Raw genomic sequence first — 18,944 nt, 5'->3', positions numbered from 1 at the left:
AATAAAGAGGTAACAAACAGGGTGGCCAAATTTGGATGGCTGGCGATAAAACTAAGGGATAATTGGCTATAAGGATAGAATAAGAAATACTAGAGATATGGTACAGGATATAGAGCTGATTAGAGGCTACATAGCTTATCAGATGTACAACCTTGTCTGTTGTGATATCATTTTATTGTGTATTTTAATATATATGTATATATTCATGGTTTTAATGGCCAGTAGCTATAATAAACTTTTACCTTACCATTATTCTCTGTTTAAATTTCTGCCTCAGAACATTTGTCGATCTAAATGTAAGCAACATTATAAACACACAGTTAATTATGGAATTTTGTTACACTGTTTCCCCAGCAGTACTAGTACAGTGCTGGTGTAACTCAAAGAAAGGTCTAGAGGGGATAATAGAGGAACACCCTTAAAATTAAATGGGCAGCTGATGAGGTAATTCCCCATATAATCCATGTTCTCATGTCTTTTCTTTTAACATGGGTTTTCAGCAGCTCACAATGGATCCTTCATTTCTGTGGATTAGACATGAGATAGAAAATTCAACACAGAATAAAATAAAAATAGACAAAAAGATTATCTAAACTCTTCAGTAGGAGCTCAACAAACTGCAATCATTTCTTTACACAAATGTCACTAACAGGGGTGGTTATAACATGTACATTGTAACATTTTGTATAGCTGCTGCAGATGTATTTATTTATTTATTCAGTTATTTATTTAACATTTAAGAATATGTTTAGGACGTGAGTTAGAATAATTCCTGATTCATGTCAGATATAGGATTACAGTTAGGTTTTTAAAATGGGTCCCTTGATTGATTGATTGATTGATTGATTGATTGATTGATTGATTGATTGATTGATTGATTGATTGATTGATTCATTCATTCATTCATTCATTCATTCATTCATTCATTCATTCATTCATTCATTCATTCAGTTTGTATTCCATGCCCATTAGTGACATGGCACTACTCTAGGCAGTTACAACAAATGTAAAAGAGAGGATAAATAAAAATAAAAGCACTAGAAGCAATTGCAAATAACCATTAAAAGAAAACAAAACAGATGGCACAAAACAATCATGTGAGAACCAAAGCAGACGGAATTAAAAAAAAGGAACAGGAAGAATGGTGGCCTATAAACAAAACAAAACAAATAAAATAAATATGAATATGGATGTGATGTACTGTTCCTTTATTTGACTTCAGGAGCTGCTTGCTGAACAAATATGGAAGTCGAAGTAGTTTTCTTCTGAGGATCAGCAGCAGTTATGGTCTTATTGTTGTTTTTTTTGTCATGCCTAGGTCCTGACAATAAAAGCTGGTGTTTACAGAAAATTTCAATCACTAACATTTATTTTAAGGCATGTATAAGCAGCAGCCATTACATGGTGTTAGAATGTCAAGATGTGAAATATTGACTATACAAAGTATTTAATTAAGGGCAGGGTTAGAAAAAGCAGTCCTGAAAATGTACACTGTATTTTGAAAATGAGGTTTGAACAGCAGGTTACTAAGAGTTACTGCAAATCCAAGTTTGGAAGTAAGGTCACTGTAAAATAACATTGCCTTGCGTTGAAATAATTGGTTTACATTATGTAAAATGTAACAGTATTCACATGACCAGCAGGTGGAATTTGCAGCCCCTGTAATTTAAACCCAGTGCAACTCACTGCCTTTGCAAATGCTAATTAAAATAATGATGTTTATCATCATGGTGACAACTTGCCAGAGTCTGATTTACCAGAATTGAATTTTACAGGACAAGTAAAAGCAATAGCAATTTCCATTATAAATCTTTTTATCACAAACGTACCATACCGCATTTAGAATGGTACTACACAGTAAAATAACAATACAATAGGTTATACCAGTGCACTGTAAAATAAAATGCCTAACACAAAATGACACATATAATGAAATAAATAAAAAATTGGGCCAATATAGCAAGATTTTTATACAGTATCTCCCCAGCAGGGGGAAAAAGCTCCATGGAAACAGTATCAAGTGACTCTTTTGGAGAAGGGTGCCACAACAGAAAAAGTCCTGTTCTGTCTTGGAAGATTATTGGCTCATTCATACTTGGAAGTTGCTATTATCCAGTTGTTAAGTTGTATAAACCCAGTTGCTAATTCTAACTATTATAAACCCATTGAATCAACTGGAACTTTGTAAATTGACACTAAAGTTCCATTGATTCTGGGAATCTATTCTATTGGGGACTAACAAGTGGATTTCAGTTCTAAGTATGGCAGTGGTATTCTTCAATAGCAGAACTGAGTCCCACCATGAATCATTAGACTCCCATTCATATAATGATATAATGACTATAATGAATCATTGGTATACGATTCATCCTTAAGCTATAGGTATGATCTCTCAACATGCTCTAGTTCTCCTATGTGATTTTAGGTGCTTTAGGTATTCCACCTTAGCTGTCTTTCTCTTTCCATTCACCATTTATGAAACAGTGAAAATTCTTTCTTCTGTCAACTCACTTGGACTTGAAATTATTAATACTCCTTATCACCTTAATGGAGCTGGTAATAATCAGGTCTCAAAAAAATTCTGCTATTCTCAAAATTCTGCTTCTGCTGGACTATTTGATCTTGTTATCATAGCACGCCAGCTGGGCTGGATGATGTTCTGCCTTTTTGCACTGCTATATACATGAGTTTATTTTCTGTTATTGCACAAACGTTATCTCTCAAATGGTTTATTTCTCTATAAAATAGAATATGCTACATCTGGGGATAAAGCGAGCTCTGAAATCTTGGTTCAGTTGCTCAGCTCTTATTCAGGGAAGACAGAGTTTAGGACAAAATAACAACACCCAGCTTTTAGCATAAAAATATTCTGGGAAGAAAGAATGCAATAGAGAGATAGAGTCTTCAAAATACAACAGTAAACAGGCTTTCAAAGAGCTCTGTGTTTTTTTTTTCAATATGCTAAAATTTGTATTACGTAATAATGAATGTCTAGCACTGAGCTGCCATCTGCTTTGATTTGTCCTGAAGCTGCCAGACTTGAAAGATATAGGAAAGGCATTTAAACTATTTTTAATCAACTTTCTGGACCAATTTGTACAATCATTCACTCATAAGATTCTCAGCCCCAGCTGTGGCAGATGTCATCTTACAACAGTTTGTTATTGCAAGGCCTCCATTTGTATGCATACTCAAAGTCACACGTGTACATGTGCAACTGTGAATGTGGGTGCAAAGTGACATTTTTCTAGAGATGTGGCACACATACAGAAGTCACTATGCTCTTTGTTAAATTAGGGAACAGCTACACTTAAACAGGGAAAATAGGTTTTAAAAAATTAATCAAAGAGAAAAATATAGATTTTTTTTTAACAGTAAACGGAAGAGAACATTTTAGTTCTTCAGAAAAACCTCCGGTTTATGAATGTGGGATATTGTGCTTCTGTATCCAGAATTCAGAACACCAGGAAATGGCCCTCTATTGCTGTGCAATATTGTGCTCACATTGCCAGCAGGAAGGATGCCAAACTTTACATAGCAAAGGGCATCCTGAATGTTGATGATACCTGTGTCAGGAGTAAAGATGGTCTACACAGGATACTCTCTTGTGCTCACTACCATTCACAAAGTGACACCATGCAAGGGAAAATCCCAGAAGCTAATTCCTTTTTTCATCAACTAACCACTTTTCACCCAAACACAAAGCAATTGTCAGGGCTGTTTTTCAACAAGTGAGGGTACTTCAGTGTGGACTATATAATTCTCTTTCAGAGGTCCACTGCAATGCCATTATAGGCTGCCTACAGTGAAAATTATTTAGCAGTCTTTGCACGGGGATTTCTAAGGGCTAATGCCATGCGGATGAATATGAAAGACATACTTTTAAAATGATTCTGCAGGGCAAGACAACAAACAAGCAGCGTAATATTAAATAAGCTGTCAGAGAAAAATGAAATTAGTGTGCAGGCAGAGAAGTTATTTTTGGCTGTGCAAACACACTTAGCTGTGTGCTACTTTAATTATTACCTTCTTCAGAGTGATGAGGGAAGGCAAGAAAATAAGGTCTCTTATTAGAAGTGAAATTGGCGTGACAGAAGTTAATGGCTGTAGATATATATCTGATAGGAGAGATAAGCTGTCTGAGAAAGAGAAAAGTCTCTCACATTAAAAGGTACTCTTGTTGAAGTGTATGTACAATATCCTGTGCGTGATCTTTCCATTCTTATTCAGATCTTCCCACTTCTCTAACAAGATGATGGTGGGGTCCTTTTGAGTAGTTTCAGTTGGCATGAAGCATGTTGTGTTTATCAAGGCTCTCTGGATCAGAGAGGCCCACACTAACCACTGAGCCATATTACCCTGATTGTTCTGGAGTGGGTGAAGTTCAGAAGGGCCAAACGTGCTCATGGTTGGGGGAAATTTTCCTGCCCGGACCCTCCCAACACCTTAGTCCAATCTGACTAAGCAGTGCTTCCAGAGAGTCACCAAAAATCCACAAGTTTAATTGCTTTGAATCTTATGCCAGTTCTGCAAGGTAGTGCAACCACAAAACTATCAGACTCCCAGTAGATACTCAAGGTAAGGCCTGGTTTAAGCACCACCAATGCTCTGAATCAAACAACAGTACATTTTTTATATTTTATTAAGGTGGCAAAAAAGTAAAAAAGAGAAAAACTTCAAAAACAGTGTCAACAGTTACAGAACAGCCAAAAGGTTGTGGAGCAAGATAAAAAATCAAAAAGTAAAAACAAGAACGATTATAAAAAAAACCCACTCAAATGAAAATAAGGAAGCTAGCTAACCTATGCTGATGCTTACATCCTAGCATAGCTTCAGCATACCTGGAGTGCAAGTCTTATAGTAAAGCATCGGATGAGCATAGCATTCTCCTGAGAGATAACTAAGCCAAGCAAAGTAACTTCCATCTGCAATTTTATACCTAAAGGTCCAGCTTCCAGAAGATCAGGCATCAGGTTTCCCTGAATTTTCCAGAAATAGTCTCTCAGCCATTATTCTTGAAAGTAACTGACTCAGGATGCTACTATGGGAACTTTGTGAGTCTGTGTAAAATGAGGGCATAGCTTGATCTAGGAATGTGACAATTCCAAAGTTTCTAATTTTGAATGATTTTCTACATCTCACTATACTGTGTCTCCCCACTAAAACTTCCCACTTCATCATCAAGATTTCCCGAAAAAATTACAAAGAGGCTGTGTTGTCCTTAAAATGATACAACTGCAATTCTACATTCATCTGTTTATAATTAAATGCTGCAGAAGTATGATGTGCTATAATTTAAATGGGGTTCCTTTGTATTGATCTCAGAATTACTACTTTGTAGCTACAGTTTCATAAGAGGCAACTTCTATGCAGGTGTCAATAATTGCTCTTTCATTAATCAATAGGCATTTAACCAACAACAATCACTGTTGCCATGCAAATTGAATCCTAATTGGATACTATGCAACAATAAGCATTGTTTGGTATTGATTTGGTTAACAACTTGTGTTTGGAGTTACATTGCTTCTTTCAATTTAAATTATATTTGTTGAAATGTTTCAGTGTTTTGTTCCTTTTCTGATTTTGTATTCTCCATTTCATTACATATTATGACTCCTTCATAGCTTAGGCACAAGGTGGTTTGATTGATTGTAACTGTACCAGGAATTACAACATCTGGAAGATAAATACTATTTTGCTTTAGGTTTTTTGCAGCAGCACAGAAATACATTACTGTACTAATAAACACCACAAGTTGTCCAACTTTATGTGATGAATATCTGGGAAGAGCAGCAGCCCCCTGACCTGGTCCATGACCAAATAAGGATACACAGATAGATGCTTGTCATGCCCCCATGCTGTGTCCGTGTGTTTCCCATTCCTTGGGGTGGGAGAAGAATGCCCATGAATGGTGGAAATGCAAATGGATATGACCTGTTGTGGGGATGATGGTTGAGCTAGAGAGGAGGATTTTACTTCTGCCCATAGATCTCTTTCTGGGACAAACAAGAAAGAAGGTAGTGATGGGAAAAGTAGAGACACACAATGTCTGACCTAGTCAAGCTCATAGAAGGGGAATGCAGGTATTCATCCACACTCTTGCACACATACTCAATCCTAGTAGCAAATTGATTAGTAAAATAACTAAACTGGGTAAGGAAAAAAAAGTCTAGAATTCATATCCCAGCCAGCAACGACAATAGGAAATGCTTGATGGAGTAGCTACAAGATGATAGTTAGCATGCAATGAGCTTGGCTAGAGCCATCTCAAGGGTATCCATGGCTGGAATATCCAGGGGAGATCACAGACATTACTGAAGGCTTCACCTGTTACAACTCTTTCTCTTTTAGCACTAGTAACCCACTTTTCCTCAGATCAAACTAGTGGGTTCATTTGGTTCTATTTTTCTATTTAATCCCACTGATATCAAAGGAAACATGAAAGATCTATACTGCTACACATTGTGGCTGATTGCCAGCTCTTTCCTCTGTGTTGTAATCACCCCAGAATCACTCAAATACCTTGACTGATTCTGTCTTTGCATATCTGTCCAGAGACCCAGCACATCTCTAATGAACATCAGGGCTGCTTAAGAGGGTTTGAACAAATTCACAAAACATAATTGCTATATTAATTTAATAATGCTGTATAATCAAGTGGAACAACTGGCTTATCTTCACCTTGGGTAGTTTTAAAATATATTTAAAATATAACTATGTTAAAAGGAACTAGCAAGGCAAATGTAGTGTATATTATCTAAACAATATTTACAATATTATAATCTGCATAAATAATGTGATCTCAACAGTGTATAAGAATCTAATTGTGTAGACCTAAATTTCTTCAGCTGTTTTCAACCTTTCCCTTCCATTCTATGAAATGCAGCAGGGCGGTATAATATTATGGTTCTTTGTTGTTTATTTACTTGATCCTGCTCCAGATGAATCATCTGATGACTTCAACTTTGACTTAGAGGAGATTGGACACCAGCGTAATATATTGTGCAGTGAATTCTTCTCATTAGTGAATAACCTATTCTTTTTTTCCCCAGGAAGACATGGCAGACAACTATTGTCTATATTTTGTTGTTCTGCAACATTAATATCCTCTGGGTTTACCAAATGTCATACTGATGGAGCCAGAATGATGAGATGAAAAGTGGCTTTGCTGTACATTTATAAGAAATCTGGTGGCTAACTTTGCTCTAAATTGGGCATGTAATGAATGTATCACTGCAAAAGCAAGGAAATAAAACCCATTATGGAGTAGAAATGAATCACTGAAATGGCAAATAATTTTCTAAGCTCTGCTATTGCTTTGCTTTAAGCTTTGCTGAAAAGCAATTACTTTATTCTTTCTCTTGGCTTTTATTACTGGTTACTCCTATGCTAATTTTTCTCTCTGTATTAGCTTTGCATCTGAAAAGCCTTTTGAAATGGAAGGTTAAATTGAATTGGTGATAGTGCCCTCTTTCTTTAGCTCCCACCCCTTCTTTTCCTTGGGTTATATGAAGAGCTTGAAAGGAACAGCTTGAACATGTCAAGATTTGTCAAAGTAAAACCCTCTTTCTACTTGCAGAGAACCCAATGTGCCAATGTCGATGATGACGGTGACAACGATGAAAATGGTGATGATGTTATTCCTTGTATGAACTTAATGGAGAAGGAAAAATTATTGTTATTAATAGCTGGGTGTCACACACACACCCCAGTTCTCCTGTTTGTTCTTCCACACAACCGAGGTTCACTTTCAGGTATGACGTTTATTTCTCAACCCTTTTCTGTTGCCACCAGAGGATTTATTCCTCACTCTATTAAATATGAATCTTAAATCACAGTTCTCCAAGATAACAATGTTTATTTATGTGTTTATCAGTAAATCATTAAAGTGAATCAGGTTGGTCTTATTTTAATCATTCAATAAATTGTGCTTTGGTAACATTTATATTTGCTTAGGTAGAATCATTTTAATCAAGGTATTTATTCATTTCTTTTCACTTCTAACTCTTTCCAATCATAACCATAAACCATACAAGACTTGTACTTTCCTTGTCTTATTCTCTATCTCTCTATTACCCTTCCCTAACACAAAGCTGCTCCTAACTGCCTAAACTGCTTCTCTCTAACTCTAACTTCTAACTCCTAACTGAAGTCCCTGACTCTAACTCATATCCCTAACTCATCCCTAACTGATCTTTAGCTGTCTTCCATTCCTCTTATATTTCCTTAGTTCCGCCTCTTCTGTTCAACCATTGATTGTTAAATCAGGGTTCTATTGTGATGGACAGGAGTGGTTACTGACCTGTCCGTCACACTGGGCAACCCCAATATTGCCATATTCTTTTGGAATTGCAGACTTGAATATACAGTGATGTCAATTATTTAAATAGGAAAACCCAAGCGCCCCCCATTCAAAATAAAGTTACTGTCACCCAAAGGTGTGTACAGAGTGATTTTAGTTGCCTTAGGGAATGGGGAGGTGTGGGCTTGCCAATTTGAAGAATCCCTGTATATAGTCAAATTTTAGACTGCGTTCACATGAGTAGACTTCATCATGATGGTAACAAAGAATGAAAAAGAACTAACAGTATTGCAACTTCCTTCAAATTGTTATTTCAGAAAAGTCAAGATAAAACTTTATGGATAATCCTATGAACATTCCTAATGGAATCATGCAAAAAGGATTCATTCTCATAGACCAACTGTGTTGAAAATAATTGTTGACTCTACTGGTTATGCTTCAGAAGAGGTCTAGTCATCCTAAAGTCAAAGTATATATTTTGAATTCAGAAGATACATGTTCAGTTCTTGAGATCTTCAGGTAGGTAGCTTTTACTTAAATCACTTGAAAGCAGCAATATAAGTTCTGGCTTCTGTTCCACACACATAAGGGTACAGAACTATAAATTTATTGCCCCATATGAGTGAGAGCTGCTATTATTATTATTATTATTATTATTATTATTATTATTATTATTATTATTATTATTATTATTATTATTATTATTATTATTATTATTATTATTATTATTATTATTAAAAAACACCAGGCCTAGTCAATATTATAAAACATTGATTGGTATTATAGAATAGATACACGTTTTAACCAAAAACCTAAGTATCCGTTAAATATCTACATGGTACGTATGCTGTTCCAAATATTTCTGTTCTTTGTAACTCTGGTGATGTAATTTCTGAGATCTGCAATTGCTTATAATATTGTGTGAAATTCCTTGATATTGTTCCCAAAGCCCCAATGACTATGGGGACCACTGAAGTGTGTTTCTTCCAGAAGCAAGATGTTTCGATGGCCAAGTCTTTGTACTTTGTTAGTTTTTCCAATTCTTTATTTTCAACTCTGGCATCTCCTGGAATTGCAATATCAATGATCCGGACATTTCTTCATTCTATTACTACTATGTCTGGTGTGTTATGTTCAATTGAGCTGCCACTCGATTGTTTGGGCTAATCAGAACACTAGAACTGCCGCACCATTACTTACTTCAGTTCCCCTAACTATGAGGTTTGCCCTTGTTAATGACTCTCTGTGGTATGGAAGTAGAAAACTACTAAAATGTGTGGTTTTGTGCATATACACATGTACACATTTGTTGTAGAACAATTATAGCAACTTCATGTTCTACATATTGATCACATTGTTCTTCAGTAGAAAGTTTTTCACAGAACAATGTGATGAGAGTCAATGTGGTGTAGCAGACAGAGTACTGGACTAAGTTTTAAGAGACCTGGGTTGAGAAACCTGCTCTGCTATAGAAATTCATTATGTTGTATGACAATGGCAAACCACTCCTTGAGATTCTAAAAAATCCTATTAGGATCACCATAAGTCATAAGCAACTGGACAGAACACAGCAACCAGAACCACAATACATAAGATATAAATTGTATTCATGATGATCACAGCCTTGCATGCAGATGCTAAGTTCAATCGCTGGCATCTCTGAAACTCTGAAAGAACTGCTGACAGTTAAAGATCAGTTAGGGATGAGTTAGGTCAGATGGATCAAAGCATGCATGTGTATAGAGTTGTGTCTCACAAGCTGCCATGTCGTAAGTGCTATCTAGGCAACCTCTGCACCAGCCTCAATGATAACAAGAACAATATGTGAATAAGAACTGCTCATTTTCAGTACAGAGTTGTATGCTGTAAAAAAAGCAATGATGGCAGAAACGGTGGGCTTGTGTACGTTGCAATTCACAAGGGTCCCACCCTAAGATGCAGCCCAAATTGTGTCTAGCACAGCATAGGGCATGCCTTAACCATTTCACAATTAGACACAAGGTGTTCATTTTCCATTTTTTCCGTCTGAGTAGCTGTCACTTTATCTCTTCTGCAAGCAAGAAAAACATAGAAGCCAGGATGTTGGGGTGGTGGAGGACACTCAGATTTGAAGTTCCTTTACATGAGATTTAGATGGGGTTGTCTGAGACCTCTGCCTCTGTTTTTGATTTTTTTAAACAAAAAAAGTAAAGTGCTAAACCATTGTTCCAAGTGGCAGCTGGGCTTATGCTGGCAGCTTGGCTATATGAAAATGAAGTAAACGTTTCTGGAACAAGGCTACATGATCATTCCAAAAGAGAAGTATCTCTTACTGCCAACCATGCTACATCGTCATGTATTGTCATTCCCAAAAGACATTCCCAGCTCCATTTTTAAAGTATCCAGACAGGCTACTGATATAGCCAAGTCACTGCTTGGAGCGGATGGTTTAATTTACTTTTCTTGTTGTTGATTAAATGGAACTTTTGGCTACCATGTCCAAAATGAAGTGCAGTGGTTAGTGATGAACATGGATTTGGAAGATCCAGTTCTTGTCCCCACTGGGACATAAGACTTATTGGGCTGCCTTTGGGCAGTCACTATCTCTCAGATTGACTTACTTCACCATGGGGTGACAGCTATTTATGTCTTGAGTTTATGACCAGATGATGAGACACTAATGTAGCAAATAAATAAATAAAAATCAGTACCCAGAATCCTATTGGTCTTCACATGAGGGTAGCATAATTTGTCACAGCCCTCCAATTTGATGAAGCATGGGTTCTGTATTACCAGTGGCCAGGAATCACAGCGAAGACTTTACTCCAGCAAATTATCTTTGTAATTTAGAATTTGTTAGACATTGGAGAGCTTTTATTATGGCCTATTTTAATGCTTTGCCATCGGCCCTTATAGAGGGAAGATACTTACATATTCCTTAGGACTAATAGTTTTGTCTCTGCTGATCTGCAGAATGAAAATTTCTTCCAAAGTCACAACATTTTCTGCAGCACTGTGGATAACAAGAAAGCAAATTACTAAATCACTTCATAAACTAGATTAGGAATTAACACTCAGTTGTAATCTAAACTCCAATTTGCCATGATTTGACTATAGATACTATATGTCTTGTTGTGCTTTAGTTTTGTGTATCTAACATGGCTGAGATCTGGTCATAATTAGAGAAGGGCACCTCCTCCTCGAGTGGTCGGATGCTGGGACAGGCCGGCTGGGCTGGCTGAGTTCCCGCCTGAATTGGCATGCCTCTGGAGCATGAGGACCCATGGTGGACCACAAGACGTCAGTGGACCAGCTGGTCTGGGGGAGGGTTGAATGGAGATGGCATCCTTCTCTAGTTGTAATAATGAAATATAAAAACAGTTAAAGATATTTGTCATTAGTTCCCTTGTAGTCACCCATACTTTCTGCCTCACTTCACAGAGGTGAAAACTCTGGCTAGTATTTATTTATTTATTTATTTATTTATTTTATTTATATCCCGCCTATCTAGTCGCGAAGACTACTCTAGGCGGCTTACAACAACGTTAAAATACAATAAGAATACACAACAAATACAAAAACAGATAAAAGAAAAGACAATAAAGAGATAAGAAAATCAAAAAATAGTCTTATGAGAAGGCCTGCCGAAACATCCAGGTCTTTAATAGATTCTTGAAAGTGCCCAGCGAGGGAGCTCCGCGAATGTCAGGAGGTAAGTTATTCCACAGGCGAGGAGCCACCGCCGAGAAGGCCCTATTTCTTGTTTTCTCTTTCTGGGCCTCCCTCGGGGTTAGGCTCCTCAGCCTCACCTCCTGGCTCGCCCGTGTGACCCGGGTAGAACTTGGTGGGAGTAGGCGTTCCGCCAAGTATCGAGGCCCTAAACCGTTTAGGGCTTTATACGTAAGCATTAGCACTTTGAAGTTGATGCGGAACCTGATGGGCAGCCAATGCAATGCGGCCAGAGTGGGCGAAATATGTTGGAATTTTTTCACTCCACTAAGTAATCTGGCCGCCGCATTCTGCACCACCTGTAATTTCCGCAGCAGCCTCAAAGGAAGCCCCACGTAGAGCGCATTACAGTGGTCTAATCTTGAGATTACGAGCGCATGTACTAAGGTGGTGAGCGCCCCCACATCCAGGTAGGGCCGCAGCTGGGCTATCCGCCTGAGGTGAAAAAAGGCGGTGCGGACCACCGATGCCACCTGTGACTCCATGGAGAGCACCGGGTCCAGATGGATCCCCAAGCTGCGTACCCCATCCCTAACAGGGAGAGTCGCCCCCCCAAAAGAGAGGGAGTTACCCAAGTCCCCGACTGTGGGGGGGCCCACCCTCAGCACTTCCGTCTTGTCCGGGTTCAGCCTGAGCCCGTTCTCCTGCATCCATTCCAGTATAGTCCCCAGGCAGCGCTGGAGGCACAGGACGGCTTCTCCTGCGGTTGGCAAAAAGGAGATGTAGAGCTGCGTGTCATCCGCATACTGGTGGCACGAAGCACCACACCCCCTGATGACCCCACCCAGCGGCCTCATATAGATGTTAAATAGCATTGGGGAGATAATCGACCCCTGTGGAACCCCACAATTGAGGCTCCACGGGGCCGAGACCCTCTCCCCAAGCTGGACTCTCTGGGGACGGTCCTCCAAGAAGGAACGGAGCCAGGACAATGCCAGGCCACCTATTCCCAACTCGGAGAGCCTCCCCAGGAGGATACCGTGGTCAATGGTATCAAAGGCCGCTGAGATGTCGAGGAGGACCAACAGGGACACTTTACCCCTGTCGGCCTCCCTCAGTAGGTCATCACACAGGGCGACCAAAGCCGTTTCTGTGCCGTGGCGCGGCCTGAAGCCCGACTGGAATGGATCCAGGGCATCTGTTTCTTCCAAGAGCGCCTGAAGCTGGTCGGCCACCACCCTCTCGACTACCTTGCTAAGGAAGGAAACATTGGCGACGGGCCTGTAGTTGCCAATTTCGTCCGCCGCCAAACTAGGTTTCTTCCTAATGGGCCTAATGAGTGTGTCCTTCAGGGCAGATGGAAATCTGCCCTCAAGGAGAGACCCATTTATAATAGCCGTGGCCCACTCCGTTGTTAACGGCCTGGCTGCTTTGATTAGCCAGGCCGGGCAAGGGTCCAAAGAGGAGGTGGTGGCACGACAGCGATCAAGCGCCCTGGAGACAGTATCAGGCGTAACAGGCTGAAAGGTGTCCAAAGTCACCGGGCAAGACGGAGCGCTGGACATCTCAGCTCGACTCACTGTACTCAAAAAAGGAGAGAGGTCCCGGCGGATGGCCTCCACTTTTGATTTAAAAAATGCTGCAAATTGGTCCGGCGAAAAACTAGGGGGAGGCCCATCACCCGGACCAACTCCGGAAAGGTCGCGTACTATACGGAATAACTCCGCCTGCTGGTTGGACGCCTCGCTTATCCGGTTAGCGAGGTATGATCTACTAGCAGCCTTTACCTTAGCAAGATAAAGGTTAGTAGCGACCCTGACAGCTATCCTATTAAGATCCGTCGGGGCCCCTCTCCACCTGCGCTCTAGCCGTCTCCTGACCCGCTTCCTCGCCCGGAGGTCCCGGTTAAACCAGGGTGCCGGGCGGTCTCTGCGCCGGAGAGGGCGTTTAGGTGCGATCATGTCAGCAGCCCTAGTCGCGGCAGCAAACCAGCCATCCACCAGAGCCTCGACAGGAGCGCCAGCCAGGTCAGCCGTAACACCTCTCATGGCATCCTGGAATCCAACAGGATCCAGTAGCCTTCGAGGGCGGACCATAACAATAGATCCCTGCTCCCTGCAGGGGGGGAGAGCCATATTAATGGTACACTTTATTAGGTGGTGATCCGACCATGACAAGGGTACCGACTCAAGGTCAGTCACCATCGGACCACTCTCGCTCCCATTGGTAGAAAAAACCAGGTCGAGTGTATGACCCCCCACGTGAGTGGGGCCGTTGACATGTTGGGACATGTTCAAGAAGGCCATGGTCTCCAAGAACTCAAGAGCTGGACCAGATGTCTCCGCCCCCGCGCGCACGTTGAAATCCCCCAGCACCAATAGGTTCGGGGAACCCAACAGTGTCGCGGAGACGAAGTCCACCAGCTCCGGTAGGGAGGTGGCTGGGTCGCGGGGAGCACGGTAGCCCAGCAAGATCCCAATACCGTCCCTGGCCCCAACAGACACGTGGAGGGCCTCAAGACCCGGCTTTATCACCGAGGAGCGCCTAGTGACCTCCAAGCTGGACTTATGGACAATGGCTACTCCCCCCCCCGACCCTCCAGTCTGCCCTGGTGTTGGACAGCATAACCGGGCGGACAGATGAGAGCTAGAGGGGGACCCCCCTCTCCGCCGATCCAAGTTTCGGTTATGCAAGCCAGGTCTGTATCCTCCTCCAGAATAAGGTCTTGAATTACCTGGGCCTTATTGGATACAGACCTGGCGTTCAACAACACCAGGCGCAGAGTGGAAGGCAGGCTGGTCTGGCTACCTCGATACTGGAGGCTGGTCTCCGTCTCAGAACAAGGAACAGCCTTTAAACATCTGACCCTAGTTCTTCTAACACGAGCAGGGACGGAGCCAACGCCATATCTCCCCCTACCCGTAATCACAGAAATATTCTGGGGCCCCTCGCTGGGAAGGCAGGCCTTCCAGACCATATCAAAAAAAAAAAAAAACCAGGTAAGTGCAAACAATCAAATTAACCCAAAATAAATTACATATACAGTTATGAAATATACAAAAGTAATCTAACAAAGAACAAAAAAAATATTGACAATATCAATTAAACGACATTTAGCATTAAAAAAAATATATATATACATGGGAAGGCTTTGGCCACTCTGTCCCATCACTCAGACAAATATTCTCCTCAAGCTTCAAGCAAGACATTCTTCACTTAGCAGTCCCAACATTGCTTCTTTTTGTTTTACTCTCTGGTCATTCTCCTGAACTGACTCTTGTTCCCATGGCAACGTGTAAATTAGCAAGCAAAATGCCTTTTTTCCATGGGTTGTCTTTTGATTGCTTTTGGTGTCATAGGGTTAGCTGCATAAGCTCATTAAGTATTTTGCATTGCCAGGATCAGTAATTTTATAACATCTATTGGGTAACGTAGATGCACTTATATCCCAATCTGTGACTGGAAGACCATTTTAAAAACATTGTTTTAACTGTATCTTATAGACAGGGCACCCCACTGACATCCTAATACTACCAACCCTAGAAACTGTTTCCCAGTCTTTTGCCATATACAGCTTAAACCAAGACATGTTTCTCTTCTTTAGCAGATATTTTAAATATTTGGATAAAAAACCTTTCAGAAATGCAGGGATGTTGGCCACTGTGCTTTTTTCTCTCTCCTTCTACACTACTCCCCTACACCTGTCAATTTCTTAATAACTTGTGAATTCTCAAGTTCCTTCTGCCTCTTCATTTTCAGCACTAATGAGCTTGTTATTTTTTCTCCCTATACAACAAAGGGGAAAGGGGATTTGTGAAGGACTTCCTTCCCCCTGAAAAATGTATATATAGTAAATGTAGTATGGACAAATTTCTCCCTACCTTTTGACCTGTTTCAAATACGGTTTATACTGTTATAGATGGCTGCCCAGGGCTAAGTCCAACGATGGTCATAACCACAGTAGAAATGCTGAAATGAATGGGACTTGCTAATCACAGGGACCAGTGATTCCCATAGTGGGAAGTCACACCGAGATAGCAATATAGGATAAAACTGCAATGGTTGCAGAGTGGCCTTCTTCATGGAGATCACCACTTGATCTCCATGAAGATCACTTTTTCATGGAGATCACCACTTGATCAATTACAATTATTGCACAAGTAGTATGATACCAAGTTCTTTATGTTGCCAGGATTTTATGCTCAAGGGAAGCTTTGTAGGATACACGTAAAATTACACATAGGATACAGTAAATTCACTGAAATCTGTTGATTTCAATGAATTTACTGTAATTGCAACTAACACTGGATGTGGCCCATTGATACAGAAGGTCTATTCATTTTTAAGTTAAATATTTATAATTTTATGGACAGTATCCTCATGCAATGACTTCTATAATTAAAAAACAATTATAATAAATATATAAAATATAGCAATACAATTTAAAATTATCTTACCTTTTAAAATTGTTATTGTTATAGTTTATATTTCTGCTAGAGTTCATTTCGAATGCTAGAAAGTCATTGTATGAGAACATCATCCATAAAATGGATTAACCAAAAGGTTAATCCATCTTAATGCACATTAAATCCAGGACATTTAAGAGGCATATGAGCACTGAGTGAATATACATTAGTAAGCAGCTACAGTTCTATTGGGAGAGTCTCACATCGACAACTGATTTTCAGAGACTGCATTTCAATGTCATATTTCCTTACTGTCTGGCAAACTGTTCCCCAAACTCTTGATCTTTCTGACACAACTTCAGGAGTTTGCTCAGAGGAAAAAGAAAGAAAGAAAGAAAGAAAGAAAGAAAGAAAGAAAGAAAGAAAGAAAGAAAGAAAGAAAGAAAGAAAGAAAGAAAGAAAGAAAGAAAGAAAGAAAGAAAGGCTCTTCCCTACAAAATACATTAAAGTAGTCTGTACATTTTGGGACTTTTATCCTAACGCTTTGATGTGAGACCCAATCATATCATTAGGCAGAGTGAACCAATTGCCATTTGTCCCAAGATACAAAGTGAGTTGACATAATGTATTTTGTTGATATGAGGAAACACGTTTGCCTGCTAAAATGAGAACAAGACTGTATGAACCTCTTCTTTTTCCTCTTGACTAGAAAGCTACAGGACTAGAAGTACATTAGTGTGTGCAATAACTATTACTCAATAAACTGCCTCTAATGGCAAACTCTGTCCCATGTTGCCAACAGAAATGGAGTCAATAGTAGGAAGTGAGTAGGAGATGTGCATGATAAGTGGGAAATCTTGCTAAATATGTCAGTATTAACATAAGAAGTTATTGAAGCTCTTTAGTCCCCAAGTGATTTCTCATTATGAGCAAGACAAAGAGCAGACTTCTTTTCTCTGTTGAAGTTTTGCAGTTTGGGGAAAAAAATATCTTCATGAAAAACTAGTGGATTATTTTTCCTTTGGAAGGCAAACCACAAGACATATATCAAGCTCAGAAAGATTGGATGAGTGTTCAAAAAGACACAAACAACCCATCCAAGGGTGCTTATTTAAAGAAGTCTATGCAACAAGACAGCAGCTGTCATACTTTTGCACAACTGAAATAGCTGTGCAAAAAAAGAATCCCATGAATATCAAAAGTCATGTTAATAGCTAGCGAGAAGGAAAATATTGCAGTTTCTCATTCTTAGGCATGAGAACAATGCAAGCAAGGACTTACATCCCTAGTATCATTTAGCATCATGTACAGGTGGAGCACAAGTGAGATATCAATCTGCATCTTTTAAACAGATATCCCAAAATTCCTGTTAAACAATACAAAAGGTCCATTGGAAAAGAAACATAGAAAACAAAGAGGGGAAGTAGGGGGAGAGAGAAAAGGATTTATGTGGTCCCCAAAAACATTTCATGTAAGGAGTAGTAGCAATATCTCTTAGAACAGCACTTTACTGAGTATCACAAACAAGACAAATTCCTGTTCCAAGAATCTTACAGTCTGTGTGCCGATGACATCAGCTACTTCTTTAAGTGATTTGATTCAGCACTTCACCTTTGTCTGTCTCCTAATATCTCTCTTGGGCAGCAAACTAGCTGTCAATGCTTGTCCAATTCCTGGAAAATTATCAGTTTACTTTATTAGGTTTCTGACCCTCTCTAATTAGTCTTAACAGTGTTAGTACTCAGTTTCAGTGAACAGATCTTCTCTAGCCCTTTTTCCTTTTAAAATCTGAACCAGCAAGACTTCTGTTCATTAATCTACATTTGGTTTTTGGAACATTATGGAATATCTGTAGCACTAGGAGAGTTGATATCCTGGCCCATACTGGATTATGATTAGGAAATATGTCAATATGTCAATTATGTGGCATTTGCCAGTTTGTCTAATAAGCAAGAACATCTATAACTTTTCAGAGCACATATTTGAGGATTAGAATGACAGCACAGTGTAGATGTCTACTCTAAGTCCTGCAGAATTCAAGGAAATTTGTTCCCAGGTTCATGGTTGCAAATTGAATTGGTTGATAAACATATAAATATATGTTTTGCTGTATTGTGTCATGAATGGTTATGTCATAATCAAACTGGGCCACTCAAATGATAACCACATAAGGCTATCATCTTTTCTCCACCTCAAAAATACACAAAATTATTTTTTTTAAACAAGCAACAAGTACTTACTGTTTTGTTGCTTCAGATTTAATTCACATCATGAGGGATAAATCCTTAGACTTTTACAACACTTGGCATCTAAAATATTAAATGGTTGTGAAAGTATTCTCACCTGATTCCAGAAATAATAATAAGAACAAAAACAAAATGCCTGAGTCAAACCTAGCAAATCCACTTAGAAAGATTTGACCCATTTCAGATAAAATAATTAAATGTTTTCCCATGAATTTTTTTCCCCAAGTAGTTTGTATTTTCACTGTGGTTGAAATCCAGTAGTAAAGAGTACTTAGAGTGTGCCCATTGAATCGAAGAAACTTACATTTGTATTGACTCAACCAATATCCACTGATCCAATGG

The 18,944-nt window shown here is 39.5% G+C and overlaps 1 long non-coding RNA gene across 1 annotated transcript in view; it reads right to left on the bottom strand.

Annotated features, from left to right (window-relative positions):
- Positions 1–476: 476 nt before the first annotated feature.
- LOC144583203 (uncharacterized) overlaps positions 477–18,944 on the bottom strand; it is a 38,554-nt gene continuing 20,086 nt past the window's right edge. Inside the window, exons 2-3 of the long non-coding RNA XR_013536870.1 lie at positions 11,213–11,294; positions 477–524 (exon numbers count right to left, since the gene is read on the bottom strand). This is a non-coding gene — a long non-coding RNA (uncharacterized LOC144583203). The remainder of the gene's footprint in view (positions 525–11,212; positions 11,295–18,944) is intronic.

This window comes from Pogona vitticeps, chromosome 5 (genome assembly GCF_051106095.1).
Source record: "Pogona vitticeps strain Pit_001003342236 chromosome 5, PviZW2.1, whole genome shotgun sequence".
Classification (NCBI taxonomy): Eukaryota; Metazoa; Chordata; class Lepidosauria; order Squamata; family Agamidae; genus Pogona; species Pogona vitticeps.
Note: the sequence above shows the minus strand (reverse complement) of the source record. Positions and strands in the feature narration are given on the sequence as shown.